Source organism: Dermacentor albipictus, chromosome 4 (genome assembly GCF_038994185.2).
Source record: "Dermacentor albipictus isolate Rhodes 1998 colony chromosome 4, USDA_Dalb.pri_finalv2, whole genome shotgun sequence".
Classification (NCBI taxonomy): Eukaryota; Metazoa; Arthropoda; class Arachnida; order Ixodida; family Ixodidae; genus Dermacentor; species Dermacentor albipictus.
In genome coordinates, this window is record NC_091824.1 from 91,467,677 (window position 1) to 91,488,090 (window position 20,414).

The following is a 20,414-nucleotide window of genomic DNA, read 5'->3' on the forward strand; positions in this document are numbered from 1 at the left end:
AAGAAACGTGAGTAAGCGTAATGAAGAGTTTGCCTACGACACAAGTATGCGTTCTGGATAGTGACCACAAGGCTAGCGCGCTTGTGATTACGCACTTGTGAGGTTGACCAGATTGTTCAGTGGCACCAATACGTGCGATAAGTACGCCACTACGATAGATTGGAAACATGCTGTTCGTGTAGTTAGGCCACTTAAGTAATGTTCGGCTGTTTTCATTTGTTGTTTGCATCGTCAACGACCCTTTTGTTTTGCAACAACAATAGTACTCTGGTCTTGTCGGCATTCGAGGAGAAATGGATGGCTGTTTGCAAGGGTGCTTACAACTGTTTTGTCAAAATTGGGGAACTAAAAGATCAGGGTTGATTTTGACTCAGTAATAGCCTGGCGAGTCAGGGGTGAAGAGCCTGCGCTTACACGTGGTGCAGCGCTGTGTTGTTTGGTTTGTTTGACGTATGTTCTCCAGGGTCCAGGATCCCGAGGGTTGTCAAACGTGGCTCGACCCCAGTACCCTGCAGCTTCTTTCAGCGTTCCTCATGGCCAGCGAATTGAGTTCACCGGCCATTCAGAACAACCGGGGCGAGGACGAGCTGTTAGATATGGAGCTGTTTCCTGCGATTACTTCGAGTTCCCCAGACCACATCGGATTGTAGCACAGCTAATTGAGGAATGCAGAAGCAGAAAAGCGCATTCCAGAGGAGACACGTGCAAACAAGTTTGCGGCCCCCAGGTCGTGTGCCGCCGGGATTAGAAGGGGCCCTGGGACAATGGAGCTCAATCGTCCCTCTTCGCCTTTGAAGAAAGCGCTTGCTACCGCTGCAGAGCCGAGCCACCGGGAGCAGGTGGGCGCTTGTACAATGAAGCATGAGCGCCCCCCCTCCCCTTCTCCTCGTTAGAAGAAGTGCATTGCCGGTCTGCGAGGCAAGACCGCAGAGAGCCGCCAGGTGTGACACCGCGACACGGGCGCCTACCATTGGCTGAAAGTGGCGTCATCGAAGCGGACTCTCCCATTGGTCAAACATGACGTGACTTACAGTGCTCGAAGGGCTTATAAGAAGCCTTCCAGAGTTTCTGGAACATTCCCTGATTCCCTGTTTCACCTCTCTCGAACTTCTTGCCGCGGGCCGCAGCGTCCGAGTTGCTGCCGGCCCGTAATGAGTGTACGAATGTTACTTGTCGCTCACCTCCTTGTAAATAATGTAGAATAAATCCCTCCCAAGTTTGGTTTTCATCCCGGAGTCCGTTCTCCAACCCCTACAGCGGGAGGAAGGAAATCATACCTTAAAAAAAAAAAAAGACTGAGCCACTGAATGACGGCAGAATGACGGTTACAAATCTGTGTTCGCCTTCGGTGCCCAACCAGGGAAGCGTTGCACTTGTCGTGGCGAAGACACGAAATTCGCATGGAACACGGAGCTACCGTGTAGGAACGGCTGCTTTATTAATGCGAGCAACTCGGCGAAAATAAAGCAGCGTCGGAAATGTACAGTGCTCAGCGAGCGAAATGCGATACTCGGAGCGCGCGGCATGCCGCCGCTTTTGCGAGCCTCAGGTGAGCGCTGGGTGATCGTAGTCGGACCAAATGAAGTCACAATACGTCACAAAGGTTCGTGCTTTCATCGTACACCATGACACATCGGCTCGGCGACTCCAGCGCTGCCAATCGGCTAAAAAAAAGAAAAAAAAAGAAAACGCCGGTAGCCATGAACTCCGAGTACTGCGTTTCAATTGCTGAGCATTGTACGTGCAGTTGAATATATACACCGCGCATATCCAGGCCTTCCGCTGTTCCATCTGGTGAGGCCGCGACGAAAACCGTTTGAACTGAATGACCTCATCAACTTCAGTTACGTTCCAATAACTGTCGGTGCACCCAAAACCCCAACACGTTTGTTCAAATTTAGTTTCACGTGGAATTGTGGCAACGCAAAACTGAAGAAACGGCGGAGCACGTTCAACCAACGTAGCACGCGGCAGCGCCTGCTGCGCCCGGCCTGGCCGCCACATGCCATTACGTTCGCGGAGCCGCCGCACGAAGGCGCCACCAGTCCAAACTAATCCCGCGCCCGGTGCCTACACTCTAAGAAGAATTCCGGGGAAAACGGGAGTAACTGCGCAGTTCGTCCCAAAAAGGGCGCTTTCGTCCCTCAAGGGAGTAACTGCATGGATGTGCGTGCCGTGTGCAAATTTTGGAGAGTAAGTGTTTAGTCCCTGGTCGGAAAGAGAGCAACGGGAGGACGAACGGCAACAGTTACTCCCCATGCGCTCCGCTGTTTTCGTCCGTGTCGTGCAGTGATGCGGCAAAAACTGTATTGTCTATAAATCGTGAATAGTTCGAAGTTCGTGCACTGTCCATTGAACTACATGCAAAGCAGCACTTTGCCTCTTCGTGAGAAAATTGCGTGAAATTTAAAGTTGGAATGTGACGAGCCATGCCCTTCGTGCGCACCCCATAAGTGAGCGATAGAAATTAAACGCGCAAGTCATTGATAGACTGCCGGATTTTGCTGGTCAATAGTACCTACGTTCCTTCCGTTCCACGGAGATTACGAACTTGAATGAAGCGATGTGTAGCTCAAACGGGACACACTAAGCGACAGAGCAATTGTCCGTCTCTGTCGTCTTAGGTGCCCCGTTTGAGCTCGCTACACGTTTACATCGTGTAGTGCCTCAGTTCAAAGCACCCTAAGAATACTCGGGCATATTTCTTTTCGCACTCACTGATGGTTGCAAGTACACTCAACGTTACACTCTCCCCGCACAACATACACAAAATGCCGAGTCGCTTTTACATTGCCGCACCTGCGTTTCGATGCTTAACCTGTCTCAATTTCCTAGTCTCGTCAAGCAATCTGCCGTGGTGCAGTCGTTAGAGTAGCTAACATGGTAGCGCGAGGACGTGAGTTCGAATCCTGCTTTCGGTCCCTTTTTTTCTTTTTTTTTAGCTCAGTAATCTTTTTTATTAGCGTATAAATGCCTAATTTCATTAATTCCACCTTTGCGGAGCATCGGAAATAATGACCGTTACTGCTTTGAGGAGCATCGGAAAAGAGCAACTGTTGGACCTGGGAGGAGTAACGGCATGGGGAGTAACAGTTCATCCCCTCGCACTTACCCCCTAAAGGGAGGAATGGTTGTGGCAGATCAGTTGCTCCCCTAAAGGAGTAACCTCAATACCCCATTTCCTCCTTTTCTTCTTAGAGTGTATAGCAGCAACAGAGATTCACGGTACTCTAGTACACACAATGTATCTGGGGACACATCGGGGAGACCGCAAATCCTGCACAGACACATCCAACACCCTCTACCATGTGGTAAGGCGGTACACAAACAACGAGAAGGCACCACAAGTGCGGCAACCATCAGAAGATCATGGGAGGCCCTGAGGAGCCTGAGGACCAGCTTCAGCTGGTGGACAGGGCCAAACTGTCGGGAAACAGCCATGGTTTCCCGGAATAAGGAGGCCTCCTATACATAAAGCAACATGAGCCTAGTCGTTCGTCTCAAAAAAAGTTAATTCCATTCATCTTGACATGGCAAAACAGAATGCACTGCTATCACCAGCGGGACGTTTATTAAAATATTTTAGTGTCGATGCCACGTTGATCGACTTTCCACTTCGTTCACTTCACGGTGCTCGCTGTTGCCTACATTTACGGGTCCGTGTGCGAGTACATGTGTGTGCGCATGTTTTATTTATTTGTTCTCTCTCTCTTTAATTTCTTATATACTGAACCTGCAGCAGCACGTCAAGCCTTTCAATCGACTAATCTCTTCAGATATTATTAAGCTTTCTTCACTAGTGGGCGCGTATAGTCTGAGATACTGTCGTTGGTGTATTGCTTTCTTGAGATACAATACTGAAATACGCAAGTTGCGCGTACAATGGATGGGCTCCCGGCGAACCAGCCGAGGCGCTTTGAAGGATCGGTACTGCTACGTCCGACAACTAGAGATGAGTATATCCTCCTGCACGGCCTCCTGAGACCAGAAGAGAGGGATCAGGGACATAATCGCTTCTCAAGTCGGTTTCTATTACTTACTGGAATGGTCCGAACATGGCACACATTCTCTTTTCCTTTTCTTCGTCTTTCGTTTTCTTTTCGCGAATATCACGGTTAGGTGCCGAAAACATCTTCACGTACGTGGCTATAGCAACCGCCTCACCGTGTTTCTTGTGATCAAATAAAACATTTTTGCTCGCCTAAACACAGATGATAATGACGTACCAGCGTGGTAGTAAGTTTGCATGTTGACTCTTCGTTCTGAAATGTCACCTCGCAGTATTCTGAACGCATTTCACAAGTGCGTTTCGTCGTCCATGACGCAGGCTTGCAAAAATGCGAAGTTTAAAATTTGTAAAGTACCGCGCAAATGAACCCGAGAGGGAGGGGAGCACGGCCTTTAAGAAAAGCTTTCCCGAGGACACACCTTTTCGGGAATACATACACATTTTATTAAACGTGATCTGCCTTCAGAAGCAGCACAGAAGCAGTACTAAGCAGCAACATGCATGGTACAGCAAATAGTGACAAGCAGCACATTATATATATTTTTTTAAAGACCAGTAACGTTCAGCGAATTCGGTGTCGCTGAACTGCACCACATGCTCCCCTCACTCAATGCCTCCTGTGAGGCTTTCTAAATAAATAAATAAATAAATAAATAAATAAACAAACAAACTTGTTGGAAGCAAGTACCACTGTCATGTCCTTTCACCATCAAATGACTTCCAAAAGAAGCTTCGGAGAACGAGCTTAACTTGTTCACGAACACAATTTATTTTTCGCATAACGACGAAATATCCGTAAAATCGTAAAACAAGCCCAAGTTCGTAAACCTGACGGAAAGCTCGTGAGGGCTGGCAGGTACGCATGTCTCCTGTATATTTCTGTAGGTGGCTTCTGGTGGTGAATCAGAGGGGTATACTTGCTTCGAGCAACTTTATTCAGGCAAGTTCCTGAGGCCATAATAAATCTATGAGATTTTATAAGTGCCACGAAACCGCGATCTCATTATGAACGCCGTAGTGGGGGACTCCGAATTAATTTCTACACGCTCAGATTCTTTAACGCGCACCCAACGCATGGCATACACGGGCTCTTTTGCATTACGCGCCACTGTCGAAAGGCGGCCGCCGCCTTTCGGCAGTGTCCCTTGATAATTTGAAAGTGCCGCCACTGTTTGAACTCTGCCGCCGCGGCGCGACCTCCTCGCCTCCTCCTCGACCCTTGCGCATCCCCCCTCCCCTCGGCGGCAATCAGTTTAGTCTAAAACCCCTTCAACTTCGTAAAGTAGCGACACCCTCCTCCTCCGTCTTCACTCCTCCTCGTTTCTCTTCTCTTTCACGGTCCCTCCTCGACCGTGGCTCCGCCTACACTGCTCCAGCGTAACAACGGCGCCAACATGCGCTCCTCGCCGCTCTGTAGACGCTTCTCGAGCAAAAATGGCGCTGATGCACGGCGCGAGAGCCCACGTGATGCTATTAGGCCAATAGAGACGCGGCGTCGGCCTCGGCCAGAGCACGCGAGGAGGAGGCGGCATTCTTCAAAGCGTGGCACTACTTTACGAAGTTTAAGGGGCTTTAGTTTAGTCCCCGTTTTTCTGCACGACGATTGGTCTCCCTGCCGTTGCCCTTGGAAACGCGCGGGTCTTGCGTTTTGCTTGTGTTTTTCTGTTTCGTTCGCGCCATTTTTCTCCTTATCTCGGCGCTTTAGCTCGGCGTAGCGAACGTTGTACGCTGTGTTTCCTGCTCTATGTGCTAGCACTATGCCGTGCTGTTGCGCATATAATTGCAGCAAGAAACCTGAAGATGGTTATACCGTTTTTATGATACGGCAAGGAAAGCGTGACGGCTTGCGCAGGAATCAGTGGCTGCATAACATTGGCCGAAAGAACTTAGTTCCGAAAAAGAACAGCGTTGTTTGCGAGCTGAGGCTTCTTTCTTATTGCTCGTAGCAAAGGATCCCGTAATGCTGCATTTTTCTTTTCATGTTTCCGGCCTGCTCACCAGCGTTTTTGTTGCGGCAATTTGTACCTTGCATACAAATGCGGTAGTCCTCAGTGTGCTTAATATTCTGCGGCCATCACCTCGCACGTCGCCAACTGTTGTTATTCCATCGGAAACACAGCACTATAGATTCTGCTTTCTGCTGTGAACAATTATGTGCGAAGATACAGCCTCTCGATCGCACTTTTCGCGATTGTTGGGATCCGTTGCCTGTTTTACAGAAAATTGAAAGAGCGCCTTCCAGAGGAGCTATTATTTCTAGCTTACGTCGGTCTGTGCGTCAGTCAGATACAACGAACGCGAGCGCTGAAAAAATTAGTGGTAAGTATACCCGTGATATTGCACGTGATGAGCGCTAGCTAGCCCACATTGAGTGTTTTTTAAAGATAGATCTAAAGGCGAAAGCCTTTAGATCTATATGTTGCAAGGTCGCACTGTGAACAGAAAATCTCACGTGACCGAACGAATTCCAGAGGCGACCCAAAGCATGTCCACCCTTGTATAAGAGAATAATTAGCCATGTTAATTAATTATTCATTACTGATTGAATTGAGGTGGATTAGGGACTATAAACGTGGAGTAGAGTTATTAAGGAGGATTAAGGTGTATGAAAGATGTAAAGATGGATGAGGGATGATTAAGGTGAATTGTGGTTGATGAATTTGTATTAAGACCGATTAGGATGGATCAAAGTAGATTAGGGTGTATTAAGGAGGATTAAGGTGCGTGTACATGGATTAGGGAGGATCCAGGTGAATAAGGTCGATTAGGGTAGATTAAGGTGAATCACGGTTGATAAAGGAAGATTAAGACCGATTAGGATGAATTAGGGTAGATTAAGGTGTATTAAGCAGGATTACGGTGCGTCAATAAGGATTACGGTGTATGAAATAGTAATAAAGTGGATGAATGAGCATTAAGGTCGATTAGGGTGGGTTAAAGTGAATTAGGGTTGATGAAGGAGTATTAAGACCAATTAGGGTGGATTAAGGTGTCTTAAAGAGGATTAAGGTGCATGAACACGGTTTAGTGTGGATTAAGATGTATGAAGGATTAAAGTTGTAAAGCCTACTGTAATTAACCTTCATCCATACTAATCCTTCATCCACCTTAATTGCCTTCAATCCTCCTTAATGCACCGTAATCATCCTCTATTCTTTTTAAGCCACCCTAATCCACGATAATCCACCTTAATGCACCCTGATCCACATTCATTTACTATAACCCACTTGAATCCTCGTTAATTCGCCTTATTACTCGTTAATCTATCCCAATCCTCCTTCAGTCCTCTAATCCACCATAATCCTTCTTAATGTACCTTAATTCACCTTCGTTGACCTTAATGCACCCTAATCCTCCTTAATCCATCCTAATCCTTCATTCGCTTTAATCCACCATAACCCTCCCTAATCCACTCCATTCACCCTAATCCACAGTCATCGACTTTAATCCACCTTCATTCTCCTTAATGCACCTTAATTCATCTTAATTCAATCATGAATCAATCATTAGTTAACTTTACTAGTCAGTAATCATCCCTTATATACGGCTGCACATGATTTGGTTCGCTTCCGGCCTTCCTTCAGTGACGTGATATTTTCTGTAGCTCACAACGCGACCTTGAAACAGAGCTAAGGCTTTCGCTTAATAAGACACACAAAGGGATGTGCAACAAGCAATACTAGACCAGACGCACAAAGTAGAACATCTCATCATGAGGCAGAAAAATTGATTGGAGTGCAGAACTCGCTTTAAAGCTCTTATTAGTCACTATACCCCGGTCATACGGCTTTAAGAAAAAAACAACCTCCTCATAAACGTTGCCTTTAGCATTATCGATGGTGTTATCAGCATTTCTCAAAATTTTCAACACCACTGGGGCGCGCGACTGGCCCACAATAACACGCCTCCATAGAATGCTGCGGCCCGTCCGCGGGAGCTCAGGAGGAAAAGCGTGCCGTGCGCAGCCGACGGGCGAGGAGAATCGAGGAGGAAAGCGCCGCGAGGAGAAGAGTATCGCTACTTTCAAATTATCAAGGGGCTTAAGATTTGATCATCCCGTGACATCGTGCTTTTATTAGAGGCACAACGCCAAAGCCACGAAGGAAGCACGGCGGGTAAAACGGTGCCAGCGCGTTCGCCGAAAAAGACACCGTGATTCTTTGAGATCACGGCGACTTTTCGTCAGTCTCTGTTGTTACAAGTTTCTTGCCGCTTTTGCGCTGTGTTTAAAGGCAAGTAATCATTAATGAAGCGCGCATATATGCATCCTACTGTAAGCAACGAACACTGCGCCTTCACTACAAGACCCTGTTGTTCCAAGAAATCGAGGTGCCTGGAGGACATTGAGGAGACAGTCCCACAAGCGGCGGGCTGCATGCCTGCAGCCTCGCCGCCACCCCTGGTTCGACCCCCCTTCGCTGACCGCAGGCATCTCCCTCCGCCTCGAGTCCCGCGTTTTACGACCCTGGCGGTGTACAGCAGCCTGTGTCGCGCGGAGAGTAAAGTGGCATTTCAAAGAGAAAGGTTGTGTGTCTGCTTGCTCCCCCAAGTTCGCGAGGCGCCCTTGTTGCGTGGGAGCCGCTTGGGGCGAGTGTACGCGTGAGCTTTACTTTGCGTCGCGTTTTCTGGCCCACAGTGGCACATTCGCGGGCCGCTCTCGGCCAGAGCTATAGTGCGCGGTTAGCTAGCTGAGTCCGCGGTAGAGAACTCCCTCTTTGTTTACACTCAGAAGTGGGATAATCCCAACAAGCCCGTCAAGATGAGCCAGGAAGGCGAACATCCGTACAACACACGTCTTGCTGCCCAGTCACGCGGTGCTGAGGAGGTGACAAGCGCCACCGAGCTCCAACGAGACAGCAGGCAACGCAATGATCGCGGCGCACCAGGCCAGCTTCAAGAAAAAGTCGCCCAGCTTTCGCGACTGCAGGAGGAGATTCGGGAGCTTGGCGGCTCTACTCCTGCTGCCTCAACACCGTCGTTCCAGCCGGATTCAGGCTCGAGCAACGCCATCTTGGGACAGCTCACCGAGGCCTTCACTGCAATGGCGCGCATGATGGAGAGGATGAATGCGCCCTCGACAGCGACAACTGTTCATGTGAGTCCGGATCCCTCTACCGCAATCCCAAGCTTTAACGGAGACAGCTCCCAAATCAATGCTGAAGATTGGCTGCAAACATTTTCGCGCGTTGCGGACTTAGCCAACTGGTCTGAACAACAACGCCTAACTGCAATTCACCTCAAGCTGCAGGGCCCCGCTAAGGATTGGCTAATCTCGTCAGCAACAAGGCATCAGTCGTGGCAAGAGTTCGAAACTGCATTTAAATCAGCCTTCGTGACTGAAGAAAGCTTGCCGGACTTATGGAGGAGAATGGCCGAACGAATTCAGAGTCGTGACGAGGAGGTGACGAAGTACGTCAGAGAAAAGGAACGAATGTGCGCCAGGGTCAAGCTAAGTCTGCCGGACACAATTACCGAGATTGTCAGATGCCTCTGGTCGACTGAAATGAGTTTCGCGCTGCGGGACAGAAGCTACAGAAGTGTGGACGAGTTGCTTCAAGCTATCAAAGCGTATGAAAATTTTACAGAAAGCCGCGAAAAGCAATTCCCATCGGCACAAAGATTCGGCAGCCGAAGCCGACCGAGCAGTGGCCACCAGCCATTTCCTTCGTCAACAGAAGTAGACGATGCTCTACGCAGCAGTACCGTGCGAGAAGGAGTGCGACACGCGGACAGAGTACGTTGTTACAACTGCCAAAATACGGGCCACCTGTCGCGTCAGTGTTCTGAGCCACGGCGCCCACTTCACTGCACGAAGTGCAATTACGATGGGCACAGCGCGAAATTTTGTCCGAATCAGGGCAGCTCAGAGAACGTGACCAATATTGTACGCACCACGCCTTCAAAGAGGGTGTACAAAAGCGTTTGTATTGACGGCGAATGGATGCCCGCTCTTCTCGATACGGGTGCCGATGTGAGCTTGATAAAGCTGACGCGTGCCGTGCAGCTGAGCAGGGAGCTTACGGCACCTCCGGGAGCGGCCATACGCGGTGTGGGTGGACAGCGGTCATCCCTCGGCGAACTATACTTAAGGGTGCGCGTCGATGATGTTGATCTTCCCGCCGTCCACTTTTACATAGTCAGCGACGACGCCTTTGTTGGACCGGACGTCATCATTGGTACGGACGTGATGGACTTGCCCGATTTGCTTCTGGTCCGTAGTGGTGGGTGTGCCCATTTACTAAACCAAAGGGAAGCACAACAGCTGGCAGGTCTTGTTGCAGCATTGGAAAGACCGAGAGAGGTCGTCAAGTGTCGCGAAAGAGTTGAGGCTGCCCCTCGGACGATTCTGTCTGGGTCGGGAACGCCTTCCCTTGATGAACCTGATGTTTTCAGTGACCCGGTTGCGAACTACAGCGACGTCAAGTTGCCCATGAAGCAAAGTCAAATACTCAAGTGTACACCCGCTCCTTGCAACATGCCAGAGCAAGTTTTAGTGACCACCAATGAGGAGGCCCATGCGCTGGAATTAATAAGCCGAAGTGATAATAATGTTGGCTCGATCGTCTATGGAGAGGAGAAAACACAGCCCTGCGTGTTGCTTAACAAGCATAATAATTGTTGTGCAGTGCAAATCGAAGAACTGGGGTGCACCGGCATCGCTGAAATGAAAATAATGGAGCTCCCTGGAAGCAAGCCGGTTTTCCAGCCACCATGCCGCAGCTCTTACTATGAAAAGCGGGTACTCAAGGACATTACTGATGAGCTGAAGTCATGTGGAATAATCCGTGACAGTAGTTTACAGTACAGCAGCCCTGTTCTTCTCGCACAGAAGAAAGGATTTCGCATACAAGAGGGTGATCAACTACCGCCGCCTCCGTGGCCACAAACAGTTAAGGACACAGGACAGCCCACGAAGACGCAACCTAAACACAGAGGCCCGTGCATTGTTACAGAGGTTCTGCCTGCGGACACATACCGCATCTCGAACCTACGAATATCGAAGGGATCGACGCGGCCAGACTACGTCACGAGCGCCCATGCAAGCCAGATGAAACAATTTAAATTGGCGTCGGACAGCGAGTGCGAAAGCGAGTCAGACTGATGAGACTCTCTCGGGACGAGATCGTGCAGGATGGTCGAGTGTAAGCAACGAACACTGCGCCTTCACTACAAGACCCTGTTGTTCCAAGAAATCGAGGTGCCTGGAGGACATTGAGGAGACAGCCCCACAAGCGGCGGGCTGCATGCCTGCAGCCTCGCCGCCACCCCTGGTTCGACCCCCCTTCGCTGACCGCAGGCATCTCCCTCCGCCTCGAGTCCCGCGTTTTACGACCCTGGCGGTGTACAGCAGCCTGTGTCGCGTGGAGAGTAAAGTGGCATTTCAAAGAGAAAGGTTGTGTGTCTGCTTGCTCCCCCAAGTTCGCGAGGCGCCCTTGTTGCGTGGGAGCCGCTTGGGGCGAGTGTACGCGTGAGCTTTACTTTGCGTCGCGTTTTCTGGCCCACAGTGGCACATTCGCGGGCCGCTCTCGGCCAGAGCTATACGCGGCGTGCACGCCGATGGCCGCGCCACTGGTGGCGGCCTTGCGCAGAACGCACGGGAGAGGAGCGAGCCGCGCGCCGTAGCACGCCGTAGTTTGTTGCGTCGCTGATAGTGCTTCTCCGCCTTATTTGTGTTTTCAGAGCAAAATAGGCAACACCCTTCGCATGTGTGGGATGGCCAAAGCTTCCGAAGAATGTCGAAGAAAAATTGTTGCAGGGTGGGGGGCTCAAATACCGGCGAAAACGTGCCGGCGATACGGTTCCAATTATTCCCCGCAAAGCCTCATCAGCAGGAGCAACGGTGGCAATGGATCGTCGCTTCGGCGCGAAATTTCTTGTTCTCATCCTTTCCTTTGTCGCTTCGGTGTTTTTTCTTTTTTATTATTATTTTTACTCGATTGTAGTTAGACGCGTAAGCGACGAAGTTCGTCTGCAGTGCAACATGCGGTTTAAAGGCATTTCGCTAAAGTTCGGAATGCCGTTTGCCGCTTATATTGTTTTCCGCTTCTTTACCGCGTTGGGCTAGCTAGGCAGCACGACTGCACGAGCGCATTGTATTGTATGTTAAAGCTACAGAAGTTTGCAAGAACTGAAATTGTTAGTTTTATGTGGCTCGGTAAATCCTCGCACCAGCTGTCACGCACTTCATGTTTTTACATCGATTTTATGCGTGGCTTCGCACATGTTTAACTGTTGCTAGTTGCTTCATGCATAACTCTTGATTCTTTTAAGCTGCGAGGTTTTCACCCTGCCTCGTTTGTAAAGGGTATAAATCACGCTGTGTCTTATAGGAATGACACCAAGCAAGTGCTTCTTTAACAGCTTTATTCATTTCGCCCTAGGGCATCTTAAATATTCTGTTTTTTTGGGAAATGTGTTTAGAAAATAGGTAGCTCAGGGCGAGAATTGCTAATAGTTCCTGCATATGGTATTTTTGTTACATTTTTCGCTGATCCATTTTTCGCTGAATAGTTCGCGTCACGTTTGGTAAGTCATCACACCTTGATGCTTTCTGAGCAGACTTAACACGCCGAGTGATTTGTTTGTTTCACAACGTAGTCGCTTCTTGCAAGTGAATTTTGTACTCAACTGAATTATTTCTTATTATGCTTACGCCGCATAGGACTAAATCCGGCCTTGCCGCCAGCGCTGGATCTAATTTGACTGGCGCTGCTCTGCCTTTAAATATATCATGTGGCACCTCTCTCTAGTAACATTGAAAAAAAAACTACTGCAAAGTTAGTCAGACTATAGCTTTGTACGTTTCCAAGCAGCTCCCTTAGGGAATTTAAAATTGCAAAAACTGCAGCGCGAACGGCAGTTCATCGGCGGTACAGCGCTAACACGCGCTTTTATTAACCCGTGCGTTTGGTGGCTTCGTTGACTATATAGTGTACGCGTTTCTATCAATAAATTCGCAATTATTCTTCTTCAGGCGACTTTCACTACACTTATTCGGCGGCGTCACATGTATTCATCGGCAGAATAATCACAACGGCATATGCAGACATCGCACCGTGCGGATTTGTTATCTAAGTCTGCACTAACGACGGGTGCTTATTACTGAGGTACAGAAGCAGCATTACGGCAAGGGTAGAATTTAAAAAAGAAAACACGGTCGAGACATCGCATTAGTCAACAAAATTTGTCGGCAAGTTTGTCGGCAAGAGCTCCACTTCATGTAAATGGTCTTCATGGCGTTTGTCTGCGGGACGCACCTGGCGCGTATGTGGACCATGTTGCCCCAAACACCGGTAACATCTTGTTCATACCCGCTCCCACAGAGGTCTGCGTCTTCCCTACAGCTGTCACCGCAGAAGAAGCAGTCTGGCGCCCGAACAAAGGACAAATCGCAGCCGCGAACTTCAGTCACCCTTGCTGCAAAGCGTTGTCGTCTGCTACTGCTCCCACGCGTATTGTTGGAAGCGCCCGCTAGGTGGCTATCAGTGGCGCCTCTATAGGCGGTGCACGCGGCGTATAGTGCGCGGTTAGCTAGCTGAGTCCGCGGTAGAGAACTCCCTCTTTGTTTACACTACCAAATATATGTCTATACCCCCTCCTCGGAGTCGAGTACGCAGGACTCTCTCTCTCTCTCTCTCTCTCTCTCTCTATATATATATATATATATATATATATATATATATATATATATATATATATATATATATATATATATACACGGAGGTTTTACGTGCCAAAACCACGATACCATTATGAGACGGCACGCTAGTGGTGGGCGGCCCCGGACTAACTCTGGCCGCCCGATGTTCCTCCCCAACGCGCACCTATACATCCGAGTACACGAGGGCATTTTTTTACTTTTTTTTCGCTTCGCCAATTTATCGAAATGCGGCCACCGTGGCGCCGAGAGTCGCACCCGCGACCTCGTGCTCAGCAGCAGAGTCGCCACAGCCGCTGCGCCACCGCAACGACGGGCACGTGACCGACAACAACGAGGCACAAAGGCGCGTCACAGCACATGCCAAAGCGCCACATCGCAACCCGTGACGACACGACATTGAGTTTAATGTCAAACGCAGGCACTGCACCCGCCTGCGACCTGCGAAGGTGACAGCTGGGAAATATGTGAGTCATGCAGCTGCCTTGAAGACTGCCTTGAAGACGATGGCCGCGCCACTGGTGGCGGCCTTGCGCAGAACGCATGGGAGAGGAGCGAGCCGCGCGCCGTAGCACGCCGCAGTTTGTTGCGTCGCTGATAGTGCTTCTCCGCCTTATTTGTGTTTTCAGAGCAAAATAGGCAACACCCTTCGCATGTGTGGGATGGCCAAAGCTTCCGAAGAATGTCGAAGAAAAATTGTTGCAGGGTGGGGGGCTCAAATACCGGCGAAAACGTGCCGGCGATACGGTTCTAATTATTCTTGTTCTCATCCTTTCCTTTGTCGCTTCGGTGTTTTTCTTTTTTATTATTATTTTTTATTCGATTGTAGTTAGACGCGTAAGCGACGAAGTTCGTCTGCAGCGCAACATGAGGTTTAAAGGCATTTCGCTAAAGTTCGGATTGCCGCTTGCCGCTTATATTGTTTTTCGCTTCTTTGCCGCGTTGGGCTAGCTAGGCGGCACGACTGCACGAGCGCATTGTATTGTATGTTAAAGCTACAGAAGTTTGCAAGAACTGAAATTGTTAGTTTTATGTGGCCCGGTAAATCCTCGCACCAGCTGTCACGCACTTCATGTTTTTACATCGATTTTATGCGTGGCTTCGCACATGTTTAACTGTTGCTAGTTGCTTCATGCATAACTCTTGATTCTTTTGAGCTGCGAGGTTTTCACCCTGCCTCGTTTGTAAAGGGTATAAATCACGCTGTGTCTTATCGGAATGACACCAAGCAAGTGCTTCTTTAACAGCTTTATTCATTTCGCCCGAGGGCATCTTAGATATTGTGTTTTTTTGGGAAATGTGTTTAGAAAATAGGTAGCTCAGGGAGAGAATTGCTAATAGTTGCTGCATATGGTATTTTTGTTACATTTTTCGCTGATCCATTTTTCGCTGAATAGTTCGCGTCACGTTTGGTAAGTCATCACACCTTGATGCTTTCTGAGCAGACTTCACACGCCGAGTGATTTGTTTGTTTCACAACGTAGTCGCTTCTTGCAAGTGAATTTTGTACTCAACTGAATTATTTCTTATTATGCTTACGCCGCATAGGACTAAACCCGGCCTTGCCGCCAGCGCTGGATCTAATTTGACTGGCGCTGCTCTGCCTTTAATTATATCATGTGGCACCTCTCTCTAGTAACATTTAAAAAAACTACTGCAAAGTTGGTCAGACTATAGCTTTGTACGTTTCCAAGCAGCTCCCTTGGGGAATTTAAAATTGCAAAAACTGCAGCGCGAACGGCAGTTCACAGCGGTACAGCGCTAACACGCGCTTTTATTAACCCGTGCGTTTGGTGGCTTCGTTGACTATATAGTGTACGCGTTTCTCTAAATAAATTCGCAATTATTCTTCTTCAGGCGACTTTCACTACACTTATTCGGCGGCGCCACATGTATTCATCGGCAGAAATAAGCCCAGGATGCGAAGCATACTAGCCTTTATTTTAGTTGTTGAACCACTGTTTAGCCTGGTGAACTGCTGTTGCTTGGCTATATTTGGTTCGGCTAGACGAAGAAACAACTCATGCATTACTGCTTCGCCTTCAAGAGTGGAACGCGACAGCGTTCCCGTCGACCCGCCAAGGGGTGTAAGACAATGGGCTACAGGGCAGCGACTACGCGCCCCGCATTGGACGCGGTGAGCGTCGAGCAAAGCAGCGTTCGGCGCGGCAACGAAATGTGCGCCTGAGCAAGAGACGCACGCCTTAGAAACAGCTCGTTTCTAAGGCAACACCGCATTCACTAGGGGCGCTTTTGTACCGCTTTGAAGCATCGTACTCGTGGCTCAGTGGTAGCGTCTCCGTCCCACACTCCGGAGACCCTGGTTCGATTCCCACCCAGCCCGTCTTGCAAGAGTTGAGCCAAAGCCACTTCTCCTCTGTCGTGACGTCACGGTGTCACGTGGTTTCATGGCGACACCGCCGCGCCTGAGGAGCTGGGTTGAGCTCTCGTAATATGCTTCGCATAAAATCACAACGGCACATGCAGACATCGCACCGTGCGGATTTGTTATCGAAATCTGCACTAACGACGGGTGCTTATTACTGAGGTACAGAAGCAGCATTACGGCCAGGGTAGAATTTAAAAAAAGAAAACACGGTCGAGACATCGCATTAGTCAACAAAATTTGTCGGCAAGTTTACATGAGCTCCGCTTCACGTAAATGGGGTACATGGCGTTTGTCTGCGGGACGCACCTGGCGCGTATGTGGACCATGTTGCCCCAAACACCGGTAACATCTTGTTCATACCCGCTCCCACAGAGGTCTGCGTCTTCCCTACAGCTGTCACCGCAGAAGAAGCAGTCTGGCGCCCGAATAAAGGACAAATCGCAGCCGCGAACTTCAGTCACCCTTGCTGCAAAGCGTTGTCGTCTGCTACTGCTCCCACGCGTATTGTTGGAAGCGCCCGCTAGGTGGCTATCAGTGGCGCCTCTATAGGCGGTGCACGCGGCCTATAGCGCCATTCATTATGCACTTGCCGCTCCTCCGTTGCAATACACGACACGTACGCCAACGATGACGAACGACGTACGCTTCTTGAAATGATCATTATAATTTGCGAATTTCGTTATGCAGCCAATGTCGACACTTCGCTTCCTTTGCGGAGGAAGCCTCGCTCGTGGCACGTATAAGCGGTAGACAATGCGACTGCATCCTCGTTAATATCAAGATTTTGCTCACGCTCTGACATGATTCACTGGTGGGAGCTCAAAAGGTTTCAAAACAAGGCCTGGAACCGTACCGTATGTGTGGAGGTCGTTGAGCCGGCTCAGGTTGGCACTATGATCAGCGCTGCATTCAGTCGACCCTATGTAGGTGCCTGACTATTATTACAGTATACTCCCGTTAAGACAGACGCGGTTAGGCCGAATTATGGGATGTAGGAAACAACGTGTAACCATTTGATTGATTTCTCAAAGAGTGCAAATGAAAAGCAAAGAAAAAAATCCGCTTAAGACGAACGTCTAATTCGATTAGGACGAACTTCCGCAGTCACCACTGTAAAGCCTGCCGCTCGGCTGGGCGAAAGGCCCGGATTGGAAGACTTAATGGGAGAGGGCGACTCTGATAGGTATACGTGAGAAGCAAACGGTGATTCTGCAAGCACAAACAGCTGCGCTAGCATCGACGATGACGTAGAAAACTGCAGGGCTGACACCACAGAAAGAACAATCGAGGAGGTCGTCGATGTGCCTCTGCAGGCTGGAAATTAGCCGACCACACTCCCCGGGAGTAACAAGATCCAACTTCACATATAAAGCTGCTGATAACGCACTAAATACAGTGGTAAACCTTTATAGAGAACGTGAGGCCACAAGCTAGATGAACTTTTGTTACAGCGCACAGATTCGCACAGCATCGGCAACCAGCAATTAGGCAATAGTTAAGTAAGAGTGCATAATTTAACGCTTTTTATCATGTCAATCGAATAAATGCATCTTTTTACGTCTGCCTTTTGGTTTTAATGCTATGGCCTTCATTTAATTTTATTTTATTATTTTGTAGCAGATATTTTAGCGCACTAGGAACTACATATCTCGAGCGCCGTTTGTCTCTTCAGTTAAGACGAACTATCGATAATATACGAACAGATTTTCATGACCCCTTCAAGTTGCCCACTAGTGGAGTCAACGATTACTTGCCTTAGACGCACCCATAAGCAGCAGCGAAATGCGAGCAGCAGAGAACGACAGGCAAGTAATAGCTCTTGATCACGGTGAGTTATTAGTGACATTCGTGTTGACGATTTCGCCTGCATGCTTTAAAAATGTGAAAAAAAACTTGCTCGAAGCAAGTACCCCCCCCCCAGTATACTATATACAGGGCGTCCCAACTACCTTTAGCGAGTTTAAAAATATGCGAATGCCACGCAGCTGGGCAAAACCAAAATAATGTTGTTTGTCGTCGCTTGGAGATACTCATATCATTTTTTTTCATTCCACCTAATTCGATAATTAGGCTTGGTTAACTAATTCGTCAACTTCTCAACTATTATAATTCGATGAAAAGTGTCAATGAGAAAATTGTAGAACGACATGAAAAACTCCCGATGCAGCTTTCTGTTGCTCAATAGGTGCTATACAAATGTTTTTCCGAGCGTGAAGAAAGCCCGCGAATACACGCAGAGTGCCTCGAACGGCCAGTCGCGCGGCAATTTTGCGTGCGTTTGCGGGCTTCTTTCACGCTCGGAAAAACACTTACGTAACACGTAGAGAGCAACAGAAAGCTGCATCGGGAGTTTTTCATGTCGCTCTAAAATTTTCTCATTGTCACTTTTAACCTAATCATCATAACTGATAAGTTGATTACTTAATTAGGACTTATCTAATTACGCGGAACTAGAAAATATTTTAGTTAACTCCAAGTGACGGCAAACAACGTTCCTTTGGTTCTGCCCAGCTACGTGGCATTCCCATATTTTTAAACTCCGGCTAAAGTTACTTGGGAAACCCTGAATAATGACGTCTTGCGCTGACACAAAATGGGCAGCACAGGCAATGCCACAATTTATTGAACGACTTCTCTTTTTTCTTCGTGTCTGGTGGCCCTGCCCCTTCTTATGCTTCAACACCTTCATAACTTTTCTTGCGAAGAGAAAAAAAATTCAAAACTTGGCACAACATTCGTAAAACCGTAGAACAAGCCCAAATTCGTAAACTTTACAAGTAACTCGGGAGAGTTGGCAGGTATATGCGGACCTGTTACTGTCGACGACACAATGGACACATTCAAGCGAGTCGAGAGCTCTGGTGCATATACCGCTGTATACAACCGACAAAATGTCCCCTCACAAGCGCCAAAACACGGCATGTACAGCTTCTGAGCAGCGCGCTTCGCCAGAAGATACGCGGCGATTTTCCAAATATAGTGCCGCTGTCATTACTTGAAACACACACGTTCTGTCTAGAAAAAAAAAATGAAGTGCAGGGAACGCGGTTCACGTGGCACACAAAAAAAAAGAAGCAGAAAGAAAAACGCGCAGAGGGCGAGTGTTTCACGAGCATTCCATAAATGACTATCTCTCTCTCTCTCTCTCTCTCTCTCTCCAATTACGGTCGGTGTGTCCTACGCGACGGCAGGTGCGCGAAAGCGGGCCACGCGTGTCGGCAGCACAGACACGCCAGGCAGTGTCGGAACGATTGGCCGACCTCGTGAACCCTCGCCTCTCGTCGAATAACGTGCACACCCATACGGAACAACCATATGCTCGAGCATCCTCTTTCTCTCAGCTTCCCGCTGAAATGACGCAAAATGCAAAAGCTGGTGCTCACTAATATGTGAAGGGTAGGGACGAAGACAAAATAAGAGTGGGCGAGGGGTGACTGACCTTTCTTTTCATGCAGCGGCTAAACGCTAATGGTCAGATCGGCGGTCTCAAGTCATTGCCTCCGAGATCTGGAGGCTCGCGCTGCGACAGCCGATCTCATAGGCAACGACTTGAGACATTCGAGATCCCTACAAAAACTGCCAGCGGGAAACCGTGTAAGGGAGCTGCAAGACGTGCGGTTCGGCCAGCTTGTCAAACCGTTTTGTTTTTTTTCTTGCGGCCTCACGTGCGTGGCTGTACTGACTGACCAGTTTGCATTCGCAGGCTCGAAATAGGAGAAGGCATAGAAGTTAACTAAACTTGGTCACTTTGTTTAGTTGTTGGTGTCGTTTACCCTGCACAAGTGGCACATACCCACCATGGGCGGTTAGCCAAGAATTGGGCGGTTTGCACAAAATGAATAAAACAAATTTAGAAGACACTGTCCGTTGGTTGGCTACCCGACACGTGAGGAGGTAGGTGGAGAAGCAAAATAATTTTTTTTTCTTTGTCGCTTCCCCGTGGTTTGGCATCCGTCGATGTTAGCTCACCGGGTATGTGCGTGTGTGTTTTAGAAGAATTAATTGTTGAGTTATTTGGTTTCGCGATGCTGAGCAGGTAATTAAATGAGCGCAATAAATGAAACAGGCACAAGAAAAGGAGACAAAGACAGTAGCGCTAGTCCTTGCCTCCCTTTCCTGTGCCTGTGTCTTTCGTTGCACTAAATTACTTGTTCAGCTGAGTGTGTACATATCGGGTGTCCCGACTATCAATAATCATGCACCAAGATTTAAGAATATGCAAATGCCACGTAGCTGAACAGAACCAAAGTAATGTTTGCCGTCGCTTGGAGATATTCGGATTATTTTTTTACATTCCACATAATTACATAATCAGTCTTAATTAATTAACCAACTCCCCAAAATTATAGTTAGACGAA

At 48.6% G+C, this 20,414-nt stretch overlaps 2 protein-coding genes across 5 annotated transcripts in view; one reads left to right on the forward strand and one right to left on the reverse strand.

Annotated features, from left to right (window-relative positions):
* Wdr37 (WD repeat domain 37) overlaps positions 1 to 20,414 on the reverse strand; it is a 184,667-nt gene that overhangs the window by 150,560 nt on the left and 13,693 nt on the right. The gene's annotated exons all lie outside the window — the stretch shown is intronic.
* Positions 1 to 20,414, forward strand: part of LOC135897576 (uncharacterized) — an 84,575-nt gene that overhangs the window by 51,733 nt on the left and 12,428 nt on the right. The window lies entirely within an intron of this gene.